Genomic DNA, 21,866 nt, shown 5'->3' on the forward strand with positions numbered 1-21,866 from the left:
TAGAAGCTTTCCAAAATTTACCTCAGGTATTTCACCTCACATGCAGGGATGTTATTCTGCTCCTAAACCAGACCCTCACTGCAGCTGAAAAGCAGGTAGCTCTGCAAGCAGCACATAATTTCAGAGACGAGCAATATATCTCCTATAATATACCAAAAGGGAAGAAAGCAGGTAAGGAAAGCAAAAAAATAGCAGAAACACCATTCCCAATAGGGAGGGAAGCAGTTTCAGTAAATAACCTTAACTGGAACCCCAATAGCTCAGGAAACGAATGTAAAAGGAAGCCTTTTTTTTTTTTTTTTTTTTTTTAAGACACAGTCTAGCTCTGTTGCCCAGGCTGGAGTGCACTGGCGTGATCTCGGCTTACCGCAATCTCCGCCTCCCAGGTTCAAGCGATTCTCCTGCCTGAGCCTCCTAAGTAGTCAGGACTACAGGTGCGTGCCACCACACCCAGCTAATTTTTGTTATTTTTAGTATACAAAAAGTACTTTCTTCTCTCTCCAAGTGGAATATTACAATGATGGCTATAGCTTCAGCCTTCATCAGCAACCACGAGGAAAAGACAGAGGCCTTGGGTCTAATATCTTTGAGACACTGAATTGACACCAATGCTTCATTCGACTTCTCATTTTGTGAGAAAAATATTTAGAGAAGTATTTGGAGAAGTCCACTGTTAATGAGTTTTCTGTTACATGCAGGAAAACATGAAACTAATTGATACTAGGTAGATATAGAGAACGCACAGACATATATATTTTCACTCCAGAAAGCAGAGTGTGAGGAAGCTAAAGATAGCTAGGTATTAGGTCAGTGTAATGAAAAATGCAATGATGGAGCTTTACAAAAATGAATGGGCTTGCTAAAAACATAGCGACTTCTGTACTAGCAGTTCAGTAAAGTCTGCAGGGCAACATGCCAGCTACATTAAATGAGGTCTGCCTAGGAAGCAGTGGAAAAAAATATTATGTGAACTTCTAAGGGTTATTCATTTAATCTCTAAGATGCTATGGCTGAGTTTTTTAAAGAATAATTGTATTTGCCTATTTCATGTTATAGTAGGAATTTTCCCTAAGGAAGTAGAACTATTTTAGCTCAGAATGGTAATATTTCTTCTAAAACTTATCAGGAAACTAGAAGGAACGTTTTGTGGATGTAGCTTTCCTAAAGGTCATGCAGAACTTCCAGGTATTACAGATTTGGAAAGATGAATAATAGCCATTTCAGTGGTTATTGTTTTATTTTAATTTTTTAATTATTATTATTTTTTGAGATGGAGTTGCCCAGCCTGGAGTACAGTGGCACGATCTCAGCTCACTGCAACCTCCACCTCCTGGGTTCAAGTGATTCTCCTGTTTCAGTCTCCTGAGTAGCTGGGATTACAGGCACTTACCACCACACCCAGCTAATTTTTGTATTTTTAGTACACACGGGGTTTCACCATCTTGGTCAGGCTCGTCTCAAACTCCTGACCTTGGGTGATCCACCTGCCTTGGCCTCCTAGAGGGCTGGGATTACAGGTGTGAGCCACCGTGCCCAGCTCGTATCATTTTCGAAGGACTTGTATAGCGCACAGAATGGTTTCTAAATAATATCATCCATAATATTAGTTGATAGTCCCTTCATAATTCTAAATCCAGCATTTTTCAAAGCATTACCAATGAAGGGGAACTTTTAAGATGAAGCTAAATATATATATAAAAAAGAAAAGTGAATTACTGCAAATTACTATACATATTATAATTTGAAATTTTGTTAATATTGTCTAAGACAAATCATCCTTTTGGGATATTTTTTCTCCATACTATTCAAACTACCCTTCATCCTATAATGGCAGACATGGCCTAATGATTCTCATTTTTAATCAACAGTGTTGTCAGACATTTCAATGATTCTGAACGTAATATCATGACATTCAGGGCCAGAGACCAAGCATTCTCTACTTGCTCTCAGCTGAAAGCAAAGAGGTTCTCAAGAGCTGTCAGCCTTTCTCCTTTATGCTCTGAAAGCCTCCTAAACTTGTCAGTTTACTTCCATTACACTTTTATTGAAAACGATGAAAGAGAAAAGTTACTACAGTGTTTATACTTTTAAAGTGAATGTCTTTTGTAATAAGGTAGAAATATCACAGAACCGTGGAATGTTGGGATCGGAGGCATGTTTGGGATATCACCAAGTACAATAGCCACATCCTGCCTATGAGGAAAGCTGGAGGGGCTAAAGGACCTCTCAAAGCTACACATGTAGAGTCAGCAGCAGAGCAGATCTTAAAGCAGCAAGTGACTCTCATGGACATCAGAAATCACACTCTTGCTTAACATGCAAATGAATACAGCTATTTTTATAAAATACCCCCCGTATATTGGCAGTAATTCTAAATTCTAGTCATTTTTTAACCATTAGAGAATAAGATTAGAAGCCTCAGTAGTTAATGGTGATAATAATTTCCGTTTTATATGGGGTTTTATGGTTCACAAATATATTTTATAAAACAAGTTTGTAATATTTCATTTTCTCATATTGAAGGCTCTTAAAAGAAATAACCAAAAACCTATGTTATTAAAATTTCATATGTAAAATTATAGTCGAGAATAATGGAAGATTTTTCCCCTTATCTTTGCTCTCCTAGATAGTAACCAGATAAATGACTTCCCAGAGAAATGCATAGAGTCATATAAGATAAAACGTCTCTTTTCTCCATTTTACTCAGAGTTCGATGATGAACTATGACTGGATATTGAAATAATCATTCTTTTATCCTTTGTAGTAAGGCTTACTTTATCCAGTGGCAACATGATCAGACAAGCAGCTCTCAGATGTGACAATATTAAATTCAATCTTAGCAAGCAGCTTCTCAATTTCACACTTGTGGTAGCTGGATTGACCCAACTATTTTTTGGAGGTTAAGGGAAACTTTTACATTTACAGAACACCATCCTTCAGAAACCAGAACGTAGGATTTTGTTATCTCACAGAATTTTATGGAGATGGAAAGATCAGTTAGTATTTATTAAATTTTAGAACACAATCAGATGGAGGGTTTAGGAAGAAGTAGATATGATTCCCTAATAATTCACTTTGAGTTTTTCACTTTGATCCTCAAAAATGTGTGAAACTTGGGACTTTTACTTAGCATACCTTTTGGGTAAAATATTTTCATTGTGCCAGTTCCAGGCTCTTGGTTCTAACACAAAACCCCTGCTACACACACATATACACACACACACATATATATGATACCTGTATATACACCTGCTACATGTGTATACACCTATATATACACACCTATATACATATATACACTGTATATACTATATATACTATATATAGCATATATAGTGTATATATATAGCATTACTATATATACTATATATAGCATATATAGTGTATATATAGCATATATAGTATATATACACTACGTAATACACCTATATATACACGTAGCAGGTGTATATATAGGTGTATATATATTTACACATGCACATATCAGATGTATATAAATGTAGCATGTATAGATACACATACACACACGCAGACACATACTTGTTACATATATATTTACACATGCACATATCAGGTGTATATACATAGCATATATATACACACATGCACACAGGCACATACTTATTACAGATATATTTACAGATGAACATATCAGGTATATATACGTAGCATATACACATACACAGGTACACACATACTTGTTACATATATATTTACACATGCACATATCAGGTGTATATACGTAGCATATATACACACGCACACAGGCACACACATACTTATTACATATATATTTACACATGCACATATCAGGTGTATATACGTAGCATATATATACACACGTACACAGGCACACACATACTTCTTACATATATATTTACACATGCACATATCAGCTGTATATACGTAGCATATATATATACACACACACGCACACACAGGCACACACATACTTATTACATATATATTTACACATGCACAGAGGCACACACATACTTTTTACATATATATACAGTCAAGTGCTGCATGATGGCATTTTGCTCAAGAACAGATCGCATATATGAGGGTGGTTCCACAGATTCTGATGGAGCTAAAAACTCTTATAACCTAGTGGCATTGTTGTCATTGTGACATTGTAGTGCAATTACTTAATTTTTAAAACAAATTTAGTGTAACCTAAGTGTACAGTGTTTATAAAGCCTACAGTAATGCATTGTAATGTCCTAGGCCTTCACATTTGCTCACTACTCATTCACTGATTCACCCAGAGCAAATTCTACTCCTGCAAGCTCCATGGTAAGTGCCCTATACGGGGGTAGCATTTTTAAATCTTTTATATCATATTTCGCTGTACCTTTTCTATCTTTAGATACACAAATACTTACCATTGCATTGTAATTGCCTACAGTGTTGAGTACCAAGTTTCACCAAGTATTAGATATGCAAATACTTACCACTGCATTGTAATTGCCTACATGTTGAGTACCGTTTCACCAAGTTGGACAGGCTGGTTTCAAACGCCCGACCTCAGGTGATCTGCCTGCCTCAGCCTCCCAAAGTGCTGGGATTACAGGAGAGAGCCACCGCGCCCGGCCAGGAAGCTTTTTTAAATATGCGTTTTAGAAAGCCTACAGAAAACCAGGGCCAAACCTCTCAATTACTCTAAACTGTCTATAATAGACCAAAAACCAGATAAGAATCCTGTGGCCTTTATAGAAAGGCTGAGAGAGGCACTAACAGAACACTCCTCCTTTTTCATCCCCTGAGTCAGTGGAGGGACAGCTCATCCAGAAGGATAGGTTTATCACATAGGCAGCTCCCAATATTAGAAGAAAACTACAGAAGCAAACTATAGGACCAAATAGCACCTTAGAGAACCTCATGCAGGGGGCCACTTGGTCTTTTATAATAGGAACTAGGAGGAGGCCCAAAAGAAAGAGAAAGCTCAGGAGAAGGACAAAGGTTCCAGCAGCAGCTTTGCAGGCTTGCAAAGTCCAGGAGCCCCAAGATGCATCCGTTAGTTGCTATCAATGTGGCAGGCCAGGGTATTTTAAAGAGGAATGCCCAGGCAGCAAGACGAAGCCACCTCAACCCTGTCCAGCCTGTGGCAAAAGCCAATGGAGACAGAACTCTCCCCAGATACGGAGGTCACTGGGTTCAGGGCCAGTCTCGCAGATGGTCCCACAGGACCGGGGGCCCAAACCTCAGCTCCGGCGGCTCAAACTGCCGTCATAGCACAGGAGCTCCGGGTGATACTGGAAATTGAAGGAAAGGAACCAGACCTCCTTCTAAACACCAGGCCCACTCTCTCTCTTTTCTCCTCTCTAATCCAGGCCTCCTCTCTTCCTGTAGCACAACTGTAAGGGGCATTTCAGGAAAAACTCTAATCCAATATTTTTCTCAACCTTAGTTGTGGTCAGGAGAACCTATTTACACATGCTTCCAAGCCACTGTCATAATAGCTCTACTAGTCAGAAAAGCCTCCAAGTTAACCCAAGGAAATAATTTAACTGTTTACACCCCACATAATGTGGCAGGATCACTGTCCTCTAGGGGTAGCTCTTAGCCATCAAATAGCCGGTGAAGCAAGAAGTACCTAAAGCAGGAGCGGTATGTACTCTCCCGGAACACAAGCGCCCAACTGGCTGAGCTAATAGCTCTTACAAGAGCACCTAAATTAAGCAAGGGAAAGGTGGCTAACATTTATACTGACTCCAAGTATGCTTTCCTAACGTTCCATGCTCGTGCTGCCATTTGAAAGGAAAGGCATTTTCTTAACACTAATGTATCTCCTATCAAATATCACCAGGAAATTAGCAGGTTATCTTGTTTCTCTTCCATGAGAGACAGCAGGGATGTATTGTAGAGAACGTTGAAAGGGAACAGATAAGGTGGTCAAAGGAAATAGATTAGCTGATCAGGCAGCCATGCAAAGGCAAGGAAGCCTCAAGGCACTAACACATTTGAGCCCTTCTAATCTAGGAGGGCACCATTTTAAAAGAAATTAAACCTCAGTATTCCTTTGCAGAAACAGAACAGGCCACTTCTCAGCCCCATAGTTTTCAGCCCTCAGGATGCCTACAGTCAGGATGGCAAACTCTACTTGCCAGCCTGCAGCCAATGAAAGTCCTTAAAATCCTTCACCGAGCTTTTCACTTGGGAAAGGATAAAACTTATCAGTGTGTTCAGAGATTGTTTTCAGGCAGAAAACCTCTAAACTGGCTAAGCATGTAACCTCTCTCGCTCCCTTCCAACAAGAATTAACACAACCAGCAGAAGCCCAACCCCAGGAAATAAAACCTTTATTTAACCCAAGAAAGTTGGTATTAATAGAACATCTTAAGCTAAAAATTATAAAAGATAAGTGAGTGGGCTGGGCACTTTGGCTCACGCCTGTAATCCCAGCACTTTGGGAGGCCCAGGCAGGCAGATCATGAGGTCAGGAGTTCAAGATCAGCCTGGCCAACATGGTGAAACCCTGTCTCTACTCAAGATACAAAAGAAAATTAGATGGGTATGGTGGCACGTGCTGTAATCCCAGCTACTCAGGAGGCTGAGGCAGAAGAATCACTTGAACCCAGGAGGCGGAGGTTGCAGTGAGCCGAGATCGCACCATTGCACTCCAGCCTAGGCAACTGCGCGAGACTCTGTCTCAAAAAAAACAAAAGTGAGGGCTACTCATCTTACTCAGTCCCACCTTTCCCCCAACAGATACTTTTTTTCATTTCTACCCTTTCCTGTCAAAATTTGCTACCAAACAGTTGAACTTCTTTTTAAGGCATATTCGCAGGGAAATTTTAATTATACATGGGATTGCATTTGTAACTTTGTAAATCCCCAAAGGGAAATGTTATATCTTGGCAAGTAGTTTTAAATGAAAATTATTTACTATGCCACTCTTGTGGAAATTGTTATAGTCACGCTACTATTTGCAATAGAACTATATACACTGTGGCACCCACAATGTGGAATTCTGGTTGTAAAATTCTAATTGCTGTAATATTTTGCCTGATTATCATCCTTATAACAGGATTAATAATTGCAGGAGAAATTTAGTCAAGGTTATTTTGCCTATAGCAGGAGTAATAGTTACGGATAAAAAGCAAACATAAAAGTTTTACTATCATTAAGTTTAATAGGACTTTTTACTAAAGGTTGGTAATATAATGCACTCTAAGCTATGAAAAAAAGGTTATAAAGAAATAAATTTTATTTAAGAAAGGATTTTTGGGCCGGGCGCGGTGGCTCACGCCTGTAATCCCAGCACTTTGGGAGGCCGAGGCGGGCGGATCACGAGGTCAGGAGATCGAGACCAGCCTGGCTAACACGGTGAAACCCCGTCTCTACTTTAAAAATACAAAAAACTAGCCGGGCGAGGTGGCGGCGCCTGTAGTCCCAGCTACTAGGGAGGCTGAGGCAGGAGAATGGCGTCAACCCGGGAGGCGGAGCTTGCAGTGAGCTGAGATCTGGCCACTGCGCTCCAGCCTGGGCGACAGAGCGAGACTCCGTCTCAAAAAAAAAAAAAAAAAAAAAAGAAAGGATTTTTGTGTCCAGGTGCGATGGCTCACGCCTATAATCCCAGCACTTTGGGAGGCCAAGGAGGGTGGATCACTTGAGATCAGGAGTTTGAGACCAGCCTGGCCAACATGGTGAAATCCCAGCTCTACCAAAAATATAAAAATTAGCTGTGTGTTGGCCGGGCGCGGTGGCTCACGCCTGTAATCCCAGCACTTTGGGAGGCCGAGGCGGGCGGATCACAAGGTCAGGAGATCGAGACCACGGTGAAACCCCGTCTCTACTAAAAATACAAAAAAATTAGCCGGGCGCGGTTGTGGGCGTCTGTAGTCCCAGCTACTCCGGAGGCTGAGGCAGGAGAATGGCGTGAACCCGGGAGGCGGAGCTTGCAGTGAGCCGAGATCGCGCCACTGCACTCCAGCCTGGGCGACAAAGCCAGACTCAGTCTCAAAAAAAAAAAAAAAAAAAAAAAATTAGCTGTGTGGTGCCTGTAATCCCATGTACTCAGGGGAGGCTGAGGCAGAAGAATTGCTTGAACCTGGAAGGTGGAGGTTGCAGTGAGCTGAGATCACACCACTGCACTCCAGCCTGGGTGACAGAGCAAGATCCTGTCTCAAAAAAAAAAAAAAAAGAAAAGAAAAGAAAAAAAAGAGAAAAAGAAAGAAAGGATTTTGTGAGTTGATGGGTGCAGCAAACCAACATGGCACATGTATACCTATGTAACAAACCTGCATATTGTGTACATGTACCCTAGAACTTAAAGTATAATTTAAAAAATTTTTTTTCAAAAACAAAAAAAGGAAAGGATTTTGTATGGTAAATACTTGTCCTAAAAGGAAATGACTGATTTTTTAAAGAAAGGATGTTTAGAATGAGTCAGAAAAGTTTAAGTATGTTGTAAGAGGGTCTGTGAAAATCATGAAAAAATTTAATCATTAAAGGAAAGGATTGTCAAAATTAACGCTAAAGTTATTTTAGACATCCAGTAACGTATTTCTCCCAATCATATTGCAAGTTATAAAAATTGCCTAAGCCTAAAGTTATTCTCTAATGGCAAGTCAAGGGAGAAATGTATGCTTTTCTCAAGGAAAATGTTACTTTTATGTTAACGTTTCTGGTAATGTACAGCGACATCTAGTGGAGTCAATCCAGTATTGCACTCTATTGGTATATACTAATACGTACCAAACTCTTAACTGTCAGTTATGGTCTATAAGACCCCCACTAACGGTGGTAATCTTAATGCTTTTATTCTCACCCTATATTATAAACCTTCTTGTAAAACTTCTCTTTTCGCCTAGAAGCAATCAAACTCCAAATAGTACTGCGAGCAGAACCACACACGGACACGCCATTCTTCCAAGAATCCTTAGATCAACCTCAGGAGAAGACCCAATTGCTGCTCATCAGCATGCCCCTTTTTAGCAGGAAGTAGCCACAACGAATCATCAGCCAGCACCCCCTAACAGCAGCTAGCTTTGCTTCTCTTGAGGGGGGAAATAAGACAGGTGTTACTTAAAAATAATTTTTAGGCAGATAGAGAGGGTAAAAGGAGTTTTGGTAAGGCTCTTTCTTTTAATAAAAGCAAACCCCTAACCATTTCTTTTCTAACAGAAAAACAGCTTGAAGGGCCAGGCTGGCAAGCTTTGATACGCAAATGCAGCCCGTTAGGAATGGTCCACCCAATATGGCGACTCATGCCTTCTTCTTGTCATCACGTGTGCCAAGTGTCATGGCCACCTCCAGATAATACCATGTTTTCAGAACATCACGGCAACCCGTATTTGCATATTAAAAAGCTAAGGTGGGAGAGCCAGGTTTTTCACAGGCAACGTAAATAACAACCTGGTCAAACCAATCCCCTGGGCCCTACGCAAACCAGACACCACCTCCTCCAGCATCGCAATGTAAGCAGCCACTTTCCCGCCACACACGGGGTTTCTCTTTGTTCGAATCCCCCCCCCTCCCCGCGCCCCCCGTCTCTGTACCAGGGAGCTCTCTTCTTCTTCCTTCTTTCTTTCTTGCCTAATAAACTCTCCACTCCTTAAAACCACTCCACATGTGTCTGTGTCGTTTTATCTAAACTGGCACAAGACCAAGGATCCTAGTGTTCCTCCAGTCATCGGAGCCATATCATTTACACCTCTCTTGGTCCTATTCCTGTCTCACTCTCCATTGCCTTCCATATGCAGGCACATAAATATGAGACTTTTAAAAAATCAAGTTTGTGCTCACATCTTTGTTACCTACCACAACAACTAGATTCTGAGCTCCTTCGGAAAACTGGGTCTTGGAGGCCAAATTTTTTGCCAGTGCCTTATGTACACAAGGTCATAAACAAATACCCTTCCTGAGACTACCCAAGCTGCTAAAAGCCTCCCTTGATTGTCAGGACAGCAGCATTTGTTTTCATTTGAGTGTTCTAAGTAGCCGCTGACTAAAAGCATCAAAAAAGAATTAAACTTCTAAACAAAACCTCCCATACTCCCTTCTTTGATATGACAATTCAGAGCTTGTCCACTCACGCCCTGTGACTTCAGAAGTGTGTTACACAGGACACTCCAGAAGTTGGGTTAATCTGCTTTTTACGAAGTGCAGGAAGTGGCAAATTAGACACCACCTTTGAAAAAATGGTTTCTTAAATGGCACATAAACACAAAAGATACAAGGTGAATGATTTTTATAGATATCTGCAGATATCTGAAGAGCCAGATTCAGATGATAGTAAATTAAGTATCCTTTTGTACACATTCACATGGTGATCATGACAAGTTATTGCCTACTATTTAAAATACATAATAATAAACCATGTACTCTTTTGAATGGCCCTTTACAGTTGACCTTTTGAACTTTCACTTGTGTGAATGTCACAAGGACTTGTCATAGGAACAGCAGATGTTACATTCATTGTATGCTCATTTGGGTCTAAGAGAAGTAAATATTTTGATCAGGATCATAAAGCCCTAAGTGACAAAACAAGCGGTTGGGGGGGCAGCGGTGGGGGGAGGTTCACGACTGTAATCCTAGCACTTTGGGAGGCCGAAGCAGGCAGATCACCAGGTCAGGAGATCGAGACCATCCTGACTAACACAGTGAAACCCCGTCTCTACTAAAAATACAAAAAATTAGCTGGGCGTGGTGGTGGATGCCTGTAGTCCCAGCTACTGGGGAGACTGAGGCAGCAGAATGGCATGAACCCGGGAGGAGGAGCTTGTAGTGAGCTGAGATGGCATTGCTGCACTCCAGCCTGGACAACAGAGCAAGACTCTGTCTCAAAAAATAAAAATAAAAATAAAAATAAAAGCAAGCACCAGAACTCTCAGAAGTTCGACTGATCCTGACCCACTGCTCTGAATATTATCAATCAGAGCTCTGATTAAACAGAAACCTCTCCTATTACACAGGTTTTGCTGCATTTAAGATAAAAAGATTTAAAATCAGGGTAGGGAGGGGAAGTAGGTCATGAAATGTATCCCAAATTCTACCCCACTGGCAGCACATTCTCTCTGCCAGCTGATCTGCTGGGCTGGTTAGCAGGAACGGTTTGCCTACATAAACAGTGTCTGAGAAAATTAGCATCAGTACCAAAGTCTCTACAACCAGCAGTTTCAAGTTAATGCAGGTCAGTCCCTCCTTGGCCTGAGGCATTACAAGACAGGATGGCCTGCCAGTTCCAGAGGCAAGAAGGAAGTCACTGTGTGTTGGGACAGAATCTGGAATCACAAACAATGGGGCGTTTAAATCTACACCAGGAGCAGCTTCTTGTTTTAACAGATTCAGGACATTGGAACAAGTCACTCCTTCTAAACGTTTAGTCTATTAATAGATCCACAATTACAATAAACTTGTTTAATGTCTAACAAACTAAGTCTAAATCAAATATCTATACAACAATTGAGATCATTATATGGTCTTCCTGAGGAGAATATACAGATAAAATACTCCACCACAAGGAAAAGGGTCCATATTTATTTTTTACCTACTCATTCAAACATTATAAATTTAAAAAAAAAATTTATATATTAAATACACCTTAAAGGGGTACAACTGCAGGCTTCCTACCTGTGTATATTGTGTGGTGGTGAAGTCTGTGCACCCATCATCCGCATAGTGAACACTGTACCAAATAGGTCATTTTTCAAGCCTCACCCCTGCTTGAAATGCTTGTTCCCTGGTGCCAAAAAGAAATAGCACTTGAACATACATTTAATTTACTCAGCAAGGCCATTTTCACTTCCTGCAGAAAGGGTACGCTTGCCAGCAGTTTTGTCACGAGAGTACACCGAACAAAGGAGACAGGGTCATTTGTATCCTGACGCGTTCACCCTACTGCTGTGTCTGGTTTCCACTGGCTGGAACGGGACCTCACATTTGGTATTTGTCCCAATTGGCTAGCAACTTAGAAATTTTTAAAAGAGGCAAAGGCAGAGGAGAACAAAGGAAGAGGAAGTAACTTGTGGAATGCTGAGAAAGGTAAAAACACCTTTAAATAAGGAAGAGGGACAGCTATGACCTAATGCTTGCTTGGACCACTATAAACATGCCAGGGAAAATATTCAGGCTAAATTGTGGGAGCTAAGAACATGAAATATATTGATTTCTTTATTATGGTTAGCAGATACTTAAGAATGTTAGCACAGATCTTTGAATAAATTTTGCTTTTAAGAGAAGTTACTACTTATTCCTAATTAGATGGGGACGAAAGTCTTTGAAGACGAACCTCTACTTTACTTTTTACACCCCCATCCCCCACCTTTTATAGTCTCCAATGTCTATAATATTCCATTCTGTATGTCCCATACACCCATCATTTAGCTCCCACAAATTCATTCAGCAAACATTTGAGTGTTGCCCACCAGACACCTAAACAGGTACAGATAATACAGGGGTTATTAAGACATTATTTTAGCTAGATACTAAGGGTAAAGGTTCTTGGTGGAAATTTTCCTGTAACAAGAAACAACCCCTGAACCATCTCTTTTATAACAGAAAAGGTGACTTGAAGGGCCAGGCCAGCAAGCTTTGATATGCAAATGCCAGCCATTAGAAACTGGCTTCACTCAATATAGTGATTCCAGCCACCTTCTCCTTGTCACCAGTCGTGCCAAGTGTGATGGCCACCTCCAGATAACACCATGTGTTCAAACATCATAGACTCACCTTTGCATATTACTGGGCTAAGGTGGGAGGGCCAGGTTTTTTGTAGGCTACATCAATGACACACCTGGTCAAACCAATCTCCTGGGTTTTAAGAACTAATTCTTTTCTTATCTCTATTATTATCACTACTCAATCAAGTTTCCAGTCCAGGGCTACTCAAAGGATGGTCCAAAGACCGGCAGCATCTGAATGCAAATTATTGTGCCCTAACTTTGCATACTGAGTTAGAACCTCTGGGGCAGACCCAGGAGTTTCTCCAGGGGATTCTTTTGCACATTAGAGTTGAGAAACATCAGCCTAGTCAATTAAAGGTGTGAAAGAGACTCTTGTTAGGCAGTGTTTGATCTTACCAATTTTCTTTGCCAAGGTAATGGGTAAGGCATCTTGGGGTAACACTGCTAAGAGGATGACTTGTAGTGACGAAACTCGGGTAGAATGTATGAATCACAGCTGGTGGCCTCTCTCAGGCTTGAATGGTCCCTCCCCTGAACTCCTCACCCTTCAAGACACCACCTCTGTGAAGCTCCCCTCCGGCTACTACTCAATTCTCAATAGACAATTGACCTCTTCACGCTCTCCATGTCAAGTGGAAGGTTTGGTTTGTGTGCACCTTCCCTGTAAACTCACTGAGGACAGACACCAGGTTGGAGTCATCTCAGTATCCAGGCACCCAGGATGGTGGACAGCCATAAATTGATGGGGAGGAGCATGAGCCCTGCCCCAAATCTCAGGGGACCCACGAGGCATCTACTTTGGTGCCACATGACAGCCTCCTCTGGGGATGACACTGGCATCACAGGCCCACCCCTCCCCATCAGCCACTTTACACCCTTGCATTTCTCTAACCTGGCAGACTCAGGAAACAAGGGACCCACAGATTCAAGCCAGAAAGCTGTAGAGGGAATCATAGAATAAGTGGTGCACTGAGTGAAGACTGACAGCACATCAGAGTGGTCAGACAGCAGAGTGCCCTAGGCTGTGTAAAGAATTGTTGCGGGAAGTCAGGGACCCCAAACGGAGGGACCAGCTGGAGCCGTGGCAGAGGAACATAAATTGTGAAGATTTCATTTTAATATGGACATTTATCAGTCCCCAAATAATACTTTTACAATTTCTTATTCCTGTCTTACGTTAATCTCTTAATCCTGTTATCTTCATAAGCTGAGGATGTACGTCACCTCAGGACCACTGTGATAATTGTGTTAACTGTACAAATTGATTGTAAAACATGTGTGTTTGAACAATATGAAATCAGTGAACCTTGAAAAAGAAGAGAATAACTGAGTTTTAGGGAACAAGTGAAGACAACCATAAGGTCTGACTGCCTGTGGGGTCAGGCAAAAAGAGCCATATTTTTCTTCTTGCAGAGAGCCTATAAATGGACATGCAAGTAGGGAAGATATCGCTAAATTCTTTTCCTAGCTAGGAATATTAATATTAATACTCTGGGAAAGGAATGCATTCCTGGGGGGAGGTCTATAAATGGCCACTCTGGGAATGTCTGTCTTATGCAGTTGAGATAAGTACCGAGATATGCTCTGGTTTCCTGCAGTACCCTGAGGCTTATTAGGGTGGAGAAAAACTCCACCCTGGTAAATTTGTAGTCAGACCAGTTCTCTGCTCTTGAACCTTGTTTTCTGTTAAGATGTTTATCAAGACAATATGTGCACCACTGAACATAGACCCTTATCAGCAGTTCTGCTTTTGTTCTTTGCCTTGTGATCTTTGTTGGACCCTTATCAGTAGTTCTGCCTTTGCCATTTGTCCTGTTCCCTCAGAAGCATGTGACCTTTGTTAGACCCTTATTAGTAGTTCTGCTTTTTGCCCTTTGCAGCATGTGACCTATTCCCTGTTCTTACACCCCCTCCCCTTTTGAAACCCTTAATAAAAACTTGCTGGTTTGAGGCTCAGGTGGGCATCATGGTCCTACCAATATGTGATGTCACCCCCGGCGGCCCAGCTGTAAAATTCCTCTCTTTGTACTCTTTGTCTTTATTTCTCAGCCAGCCAACACTTATGGAAAATAGAAAGAACCTACACTGAAATATTGGGGGTGGGTTCCCTCAATATCTGGCACGCCAACATGGTTTTCTTTTTCCTAGGTGCATGTGGGAACCTGATTCCCTTTGGTAGGTGTGGAGAAACATTCATTGGTCCGGTCCACAGAAACGCTTGTTTGGCTCCCTGACGATTGGTGAGTTGTCTGTGTATTGTCCGGGGTAACTATGGGTCACACAGAGTCTAAACGTTATGCTTATCTCTGCTATATTAAACTCCTGTTAAAACAGGGGAGAGTTCAAGTGCCCATGGAAAATATGGTCACCCTATTCAGGACAGTGGAGGAACACTGTCCTTGGCTTCCTGAGAGGGGAATGTTAGATGTGGAACTATGGGATCGTGTTGGTGCAAAACTCCAGGAACTGGTCCCGACAGGAAATTATGTTCCCGTCACTGTTTAGGGTGATTGGGCCTTGGTACATGCCATCCTAATGCCATACCAATCTTGTGACCCCTGCAGTTACCACAGTTTTTTGAATCTGGTGACCCTCTACCTCTTCCTCAGCTTTCCTCTCCCACTCAGCCTGTTATCTGCTCAGCCTCTCCCTTCGCCTGCTCCTCCCTCACCTGACGATACTGAGGATTCAATATCTAACTCCGGTGACTTTGGCTTAATGTCACCCCTGGATGACCTTATTTATTTTCACAAAGAGCTGGTACTTGTAGCTCCCATGGCCCTGACTCGGACAGCCAGGGACCATATCTATGCTAACTCTTCACTCTTCAAACCTTTGCAGCCTTTGCCTCCGGAGCCATCTAATGGCTCTGGGACCAAACTACAATTTACCTGTAATTCTGCAGGCCCTCCCCAGTCCACCACAGCCCCTCACCCTCCTGTCATTTCAGTCCCTCCACCGGTCACTTTGCCATCCACTCTACCTTCTTCTCTGTACCCTTCTTCACTCATGGACACCCCTGCCACTCTGGTTGCACAGGATTGGGACAATAATTACCAGTATGCTTCTGCCTCTGCCTCTTCTGCTCCCCCAATGCCCCTTTCTCACGCTCTCATACTGGTCTGACCGCCTCAACCTCAGTTTCCCTTATCCACACATACTTTTCCTGTCACTTCTATGCCAACTCCGTCTCATGCGCCTGTTCTTGAAATTTCCATGCAATGCTTATTACGCCAGAACAAAGAAAGAAGTGGATCAGAGGTGTGGGTTTATCCAGTTGCACTAGAACCTCCCAATGCTCACGGGATACAAGTGCGTCGATATGCGCCGTTCAATCTTACCTTTATAAAATAATTCAAGGATGCTTGTACTCAGTATGTTCCTACTTCTCCATATGTTAAAATGGTATTACAGACTCTGCACTGAGGTTGTTTTGCTTCCTTTAAACTGGGATCTTTCGGCAAAAGCTGTTCTAACTCCATCTCAGCATTTACAATTTTGTACCTGATGGTCAGAGGAGGCGTGTCTGCAGGCTCAGCTAAATCGGGCTGATGGCATTCCAATTACTCAGGCTCAGCTCACAGGCTCCAATAATTACTTTGACACTACCGCCCAATTAGGCTTTGATGCTTTCACCACAGAACAAGTAACAAAGGCGTGTAGGCGAGCTTGGGATAAATTACAGACCAAGCTCCTGTTTCCTTTACTACTGTTAAACAGGGTCACAATGAACTGTATCCCGACTTTCTGGCTAAATTACAAGATGCTGTTGAAAAATCTGTCTCTGATGAGCGTGCTCAAAGTATTCTCCTTCATATGTTAGCTTTTGAGAATGTGAACCATGAGTGTAAAATGGTCATGCGCTCCATCCAACGACAAAATTTACCTGATCATGAGGTGTTGCCTGCATATATTAAAGCTTGTGAAGGCACTGGATCGGAGACTCACAAAGCTATTCTGTGGGCATGGGCCACCAAGGACGGCAACCAAACTGGCTCAACTGATTCTTTTCTTGGAGCCTGCTATAATTGTGGTCAACTTGGTCATGCTCGAAAAAATTGCAGTGTTAAAAACTTAAAGGCGGGCAAGCCGGCTCAACAAACATGGCCAAATGCTCCTGCTACTGTTTGCCCTCGTTGTCCTAAAGGTAAACATTGGGTAAACACCTGCTGCTCTAAGTCTGATATAAAACTAAAGTTATCACAGTTCATACTGGTCTCATTAATTCTGATTCCTTCGATGAGATTAAACTTATGGTGTCTGCCAAGGTTCCTGTTTCCATTCCAGCTGATGAGTCAATTGCTCAATTACTTTTACTACCTAATATTGTTTTAAACAAAGGAGATAAGACACAGGTCCCTGGGATGGGCTCCGGCAGTAAAAAAAAGTCGCTTATTGGATTAATATAATTTCCAAAATTCTCCCTAAATGAAGGCAAGCCAGGGTTATGGAAAAACGCCCAGACCAATACCTGAGAACCTGGAACAATTATAACGTGGGGAAGAGGGTATGCTTGTGTTTCACTAGGAGATCATCAGTCCCCTGTCTGGGTGCCCACTAGGAGACTTAAACTTCGTGTGAATACTGACAACGAAAACCACAGGGAAGAGACACTCACATCAGAGACCGCCCTCATACCTGGTGAGATTTGTGCCAACTCCTCAAAAACTGGCATGCCAAATCAAAATGGGTCTGGTTCGATACTCCCTAATGGCAACGGAGACCCCTCTAACTAATCCCACTTCTCTTAATTCCCTTTCTTTTTCTCCTTATGAACCTAAAACTCTCACCATTTCTATTAGCCTGAAAATAACATTCCCCTCTTCTCTTTCTCCTTCAGCACTGGATCTTGCTTACAATAGGTTTTATTTAATAATTCTCCTCTTTGTACTTTCTGTCTCACTATTTTCCCCTCAAACTGATTTACCTGCTACACAAAATTATTCTTATTGGGCTTATGTGCTTTTCCTCCACTTATTCGACCTCTCACCTGGATGGATGCTCCTGTGAAAATCTATACTAATGATAGTGTGTGGATGCCTGGAGCTACAGATGACCGTTGCCCTGCTCAACCAGGAGAAGAAGGCACTGCATTTAATGTTACTATGGGTTATAAATACCCTCCTCTGTGCCTCGGACATGCACCTGGTTGTATCCATCTAGAAACCCAAGTCTGGGCTGCTTAACTTCCAGAGAGATGGGGAACGGGGACATTTGGTCTCCAGCCTCTCCCTTTCTCCTTTAAGACAAATGAAAAGGGGAATAATAGGAGATACCCCATACTTTCAAATATGAATCTGTAGGAAAACCATGTCCTAAAAATTTTGAGGGCCCATCTAAAACTTTAATTTGGGAAGACTGTGTTAACTCACATGCAGTAGTATTAAAAAATGACTCATATGGTTTAGTAATAGACTGGGCACCAAAGGGCTATTTGAAAAACAATTGCTCCTCTGGCAGATGGGAATGCCTGGAGGCTACTTATTTTATTTTTTATAGGAAGGACGAGGATCATCATCCTACTTTGCATAGGAGGTTCAGCTCATTCTTTTCCTTAAAATGGGAAGATAAGGGCATTACTCCCCTGAGGCCTCGTATGATATTTCCCATTCTGAGCCCAGAACACCCAGAACTTTGGAAACTGGCTATGTGATCTACTTCCTATTCTTACACCCCCTCTTCTTTTGAAACTCTTAATAAAAAACTTGCTGGTTTGAGGCTCAGGTGGGTATCATGGTCCTACGGATATGTGATGTCACCCCCGGTGGCCCAGCTGTAAAATTCCTCTCTTTGTACTCTTTCTCTTTATTTCCCAGCCAGCCGACACTTAGGGAAAATAGAACCTATGTTGAAATATTGGGGGCGGGTTCCCCCAATAAAGAATGACTGACACTTAAAAATGACTAATGACTTTATTGACAGCCTGCCTAGCTTGGTGAAATGTCAAGTCCTTGCCCTCAAAAAGCTGTAGAAGAATTCCATGAGATTGAAGCCAAATGTGATGAGACATTTCAGCCTCTGGAAAAAAAAAAAAAGTATGACACTTATAAGCCTTTACTTACCAAGATACATGAACTCACTGGTGAAATAGAGGGGATATGCATGGACCCTAGAGGCTTGTGGCCCTGAGGAGGACCAAGAGGTACTGGGGGAGAAGAACGGGGAGGAAGAAGGGGAGGAGGAAAAAGTGAAGGTGGAGAGACATAGTGAGAATTTCCTACTCTGAGATGTCTGATGACACCAACAAATAAGAGGAGAGAGAAACTGATGATGAAGAAAACAAAGAACTAAAGTGTTTTTAAAAAATATTGGCAAGCTTTAAAAAGACTCAGTTTTTAATTAAAATACAATATAAGCCTATTCGGATGTTCTTTAAGTAAGGCAATCAGATCCTGTCTTGCCCCAAATTTTCAAATTTTCATTTTGAACACAATAAACATATCCAAAGGTGAAAATAACGAGTTTAACTTGAAACTATTGTTTCATGATCTCTTCTGTGAGGATTTGCAAATTGAGGCCTTTAAAGGATGCCAAGTAGATATGAGGAATGCCACTTCGAAACCCATACATCACACCATTACACTACACATGGAACACCCAAACCAAGACTGAACACATTCAGCTGTGAGCAGTGGCTCACACCTGTAATCCCAACACTTTGGGAGGCCGAGGCAGGTGGATCACCTGAGGTCAGGAGTTTGAGACCAGCCTGGACAACATGGTAAAACCCTGTCTCTACTAAAAATACCAAAAAAAAAAAAAAAAAAAATTAGCCAGGCGTAATGGCAGATGCCTTTAATCCCTGCTACTGGGGAGGCTGAAGCAGGAGAATCGCTTGAACCCACCCAGGAGGCAGAGGTTATAGTCAGGGGAGATTACACCACTACACTCCAGCCTGGGCAACAGAATGAGACTGTCTCAAAAAAAAAAAACAAAAAAACAAAAAAAGACTGAACAACACACCTTTTTCAAAGAAAAATTATGCCCCATAACTGAGCAGATAAACACATTCCCACTGCTTAACTCTCAAATTCCTTTAGCCCTGAATTTTCCTAGGGCAGAAAAAGCAGAACCCAAGGTAAACACTATCTTTCCTAATCCAGACATCAGCTTTACATTTCAGGGAATGCTGGAATAGACAGAGCCTGTGGTGGAGACCATGGCACTACTGTTAATGACCCCAGGAAAACTGCCATTTCAAGTTCTGAAGAAGGTTCCGAGTTTAGGGAAACAACATGTTGTCGAGGCCAAAGCAACTCCATCTTGGATGCTAATCTGTCATGTTGACTTATGATTAACCCTAGTCCTGGGAAGGCCTATAAGACTTCCAGTTTATCTACTGTTTACCGTAAATCCAGCCCTTAGGTCAGAACAACCTTAAAGTGACTGTACTTCAATTGTCCTACACATCATCTCTTCTGAATCACAAATACTCTTTCCCTATTATGTATAAGTCCTGGGTCTGGGGGGTAATGGCACAGGGATCCACCATCTCATCTTGCCACCACCTGAGACAGAGACATGGCTTCCATTCATAAGTGTCTATTAAATGATTAAATGGTTCTTTCTGAGAAACTGGATATGTCAGCCTCTTTCTTTGGTCCCTCAGCTTCCACAGACTTTGGGGGTAGGTTTGCACAGGCCTCCCCACTGCAGAACAATGCTTCAGTGATGTATAACCTGTATGTTATCTTCAACACTCCTATTTATTATTTATAATCTCATGTTTAGGTGTTTTCATAGTAGTGTCTATTTAGGAAAAACGAACAAAATGCGTAAGTATGAAATCATTGTACGTAGCATTTTAGAAGTATTAATGCTCTGGAGGAGACACAGAATGCAGCAAATTCTCTAAAGCAGGTGCATCCCATGTTGTTACGTCGTTTGATCCTTGTGAATGCTTTGTCATGTAGCTTTTAGAATATTACTGTGAAAATTATCAGTACTCTTCACTGAAATGAATGTTTGGGATAAATATGTACTTGAAGAACAAGTGTGTGCCCCTGTCACCAGCTAAAAAGTAGAAAGGATTTAAGCTTGCTTGCATTAGCTATGCTTTCATTATTTTGCTATGTGAGACATATTCAATATAAGATAGTTTGCCAGATAGTTACAGGATCATGCCTGTAAACCCAGTGCTTTAAGAAGGGGAGGCAGGAGAATCATTTGAGCCCAGGAGTTCAAGACAAGCCTGGGCAATATATTAAGTCCTCTGTCTCTACAAAAAAAAAAAAAAAATAGAATAAAATAAATCATCCAGGCATGGTGGCTCACACCCATAGTCCCAGCTACTCAGGAGGCTGAGACAGGAGAATTGCTTGAGTCTGGAAGTTGAAGTTATAGTGAGTCGTGATTACGCCACTGCCCTCCAGGCTGAGTGATAGAGCGAGACCCTGTCTCAAAAAACAAAATAAAGTAGTTAAGGATCAATCAGACTTGGGAAAATATAAACAAAGGTGTGCATAATCAAATTGAACTGCTTGATAGACTGGCATATAGCAGTTAAGAATTTTCAAGAAGAATATATCTAATGTAAAGACTCTTAGCTTCTTTGTAGGTTTTGAACTGTGTGTGACCCAGTGATCTGGTAAAGAAATATAAGCATACGGTTATTTACCACAATAGTTTTACTTAATATTATCAAACATTTTCCTCTTCTCATACCATGAATTCAGTTAACAAAGTGACTAAACATATTTTCTTTCTGGCAAAGCCTTGCTGAAAGTTACCATTTAATCATTCTTTATAATTTCTAATGAATAAGATTATTAAATAAAAATTAATGACGGAGTGAATGTTTACATGGGCAACTGTTCTGTCTTTGAAGCTAGGTGCCCATCCACATAGGTCATGAGGAAAACTATGTATTTGTTCACTGCTTCACCCTAACACTACAACCCCTTGCATACAGTGTATTCAACACACGCTTGTGGAACAATGAATATGGAATAAAGGAATGTCCATAATCACTTAAAAAAAAAAATATATATATATATATATATAGTACTTGAGAAAGAAATACAGTGGTGCTTCCCAAATATCTGAAACTATTTACTAAGACATGTATTGGTATGTCTTATAGTTAAGAGATTACTAAGACTAATTTTATTTTACCAAATACCCAAGAAGAAAATCTAACCTAGCAAATGGCACAAGATTGCAAACAAAAATTGGAAATGGCTTACTAAAGTGCAACTATACAGGCACTACACAAACTAAAACAACATAAACCTGGAT

General features: G+C 41.4%; 1 protein-coding gene across 3 annotated transcripts in view; it reads right to left on the bottom strand.

Annotated features, from left to right (window-relative positions):
- Positions 1 to 21,866, bottom strand: part of LOC105465631 (neutral cholesterol ester hydrolase 1) — an 89,877-nt gene that overhangs the window by 40,507 nt on the left and 27,504 nt on the right. The window contains exon 1 of one of the 3 annotated variants that reach the window (XM_071091246.1): positions 11,578 to 12,064. The exons of the other annotated variants lie outside the window; for them this stretch is intronic. The gene's annotated coding sequence lies outside the window, so the exon portion shown is untranslated. Of the gene's footprint in view, positions 1 to 11,577; positions 12,065 to 21,866 lie in introns of those variants that run through there. 3 annotated transcript variants of the gene reach the window in all.

This window comes from Macaca nemestrina, chromosome 2 (genome assembly GCF_043159975.1).
Source record: "Macaca nemestrina isolate mMacNem1 chromosome 2, mMacNem.hap1, whole genome shotgun sequence".
NCBI classification, from domain to species: domain Eukaryota; kingdom Metazoa; phylum Chordata; class Mammalia; order Primates; family Cercopithecidae; genus Macaca; species Macaca nemestrina.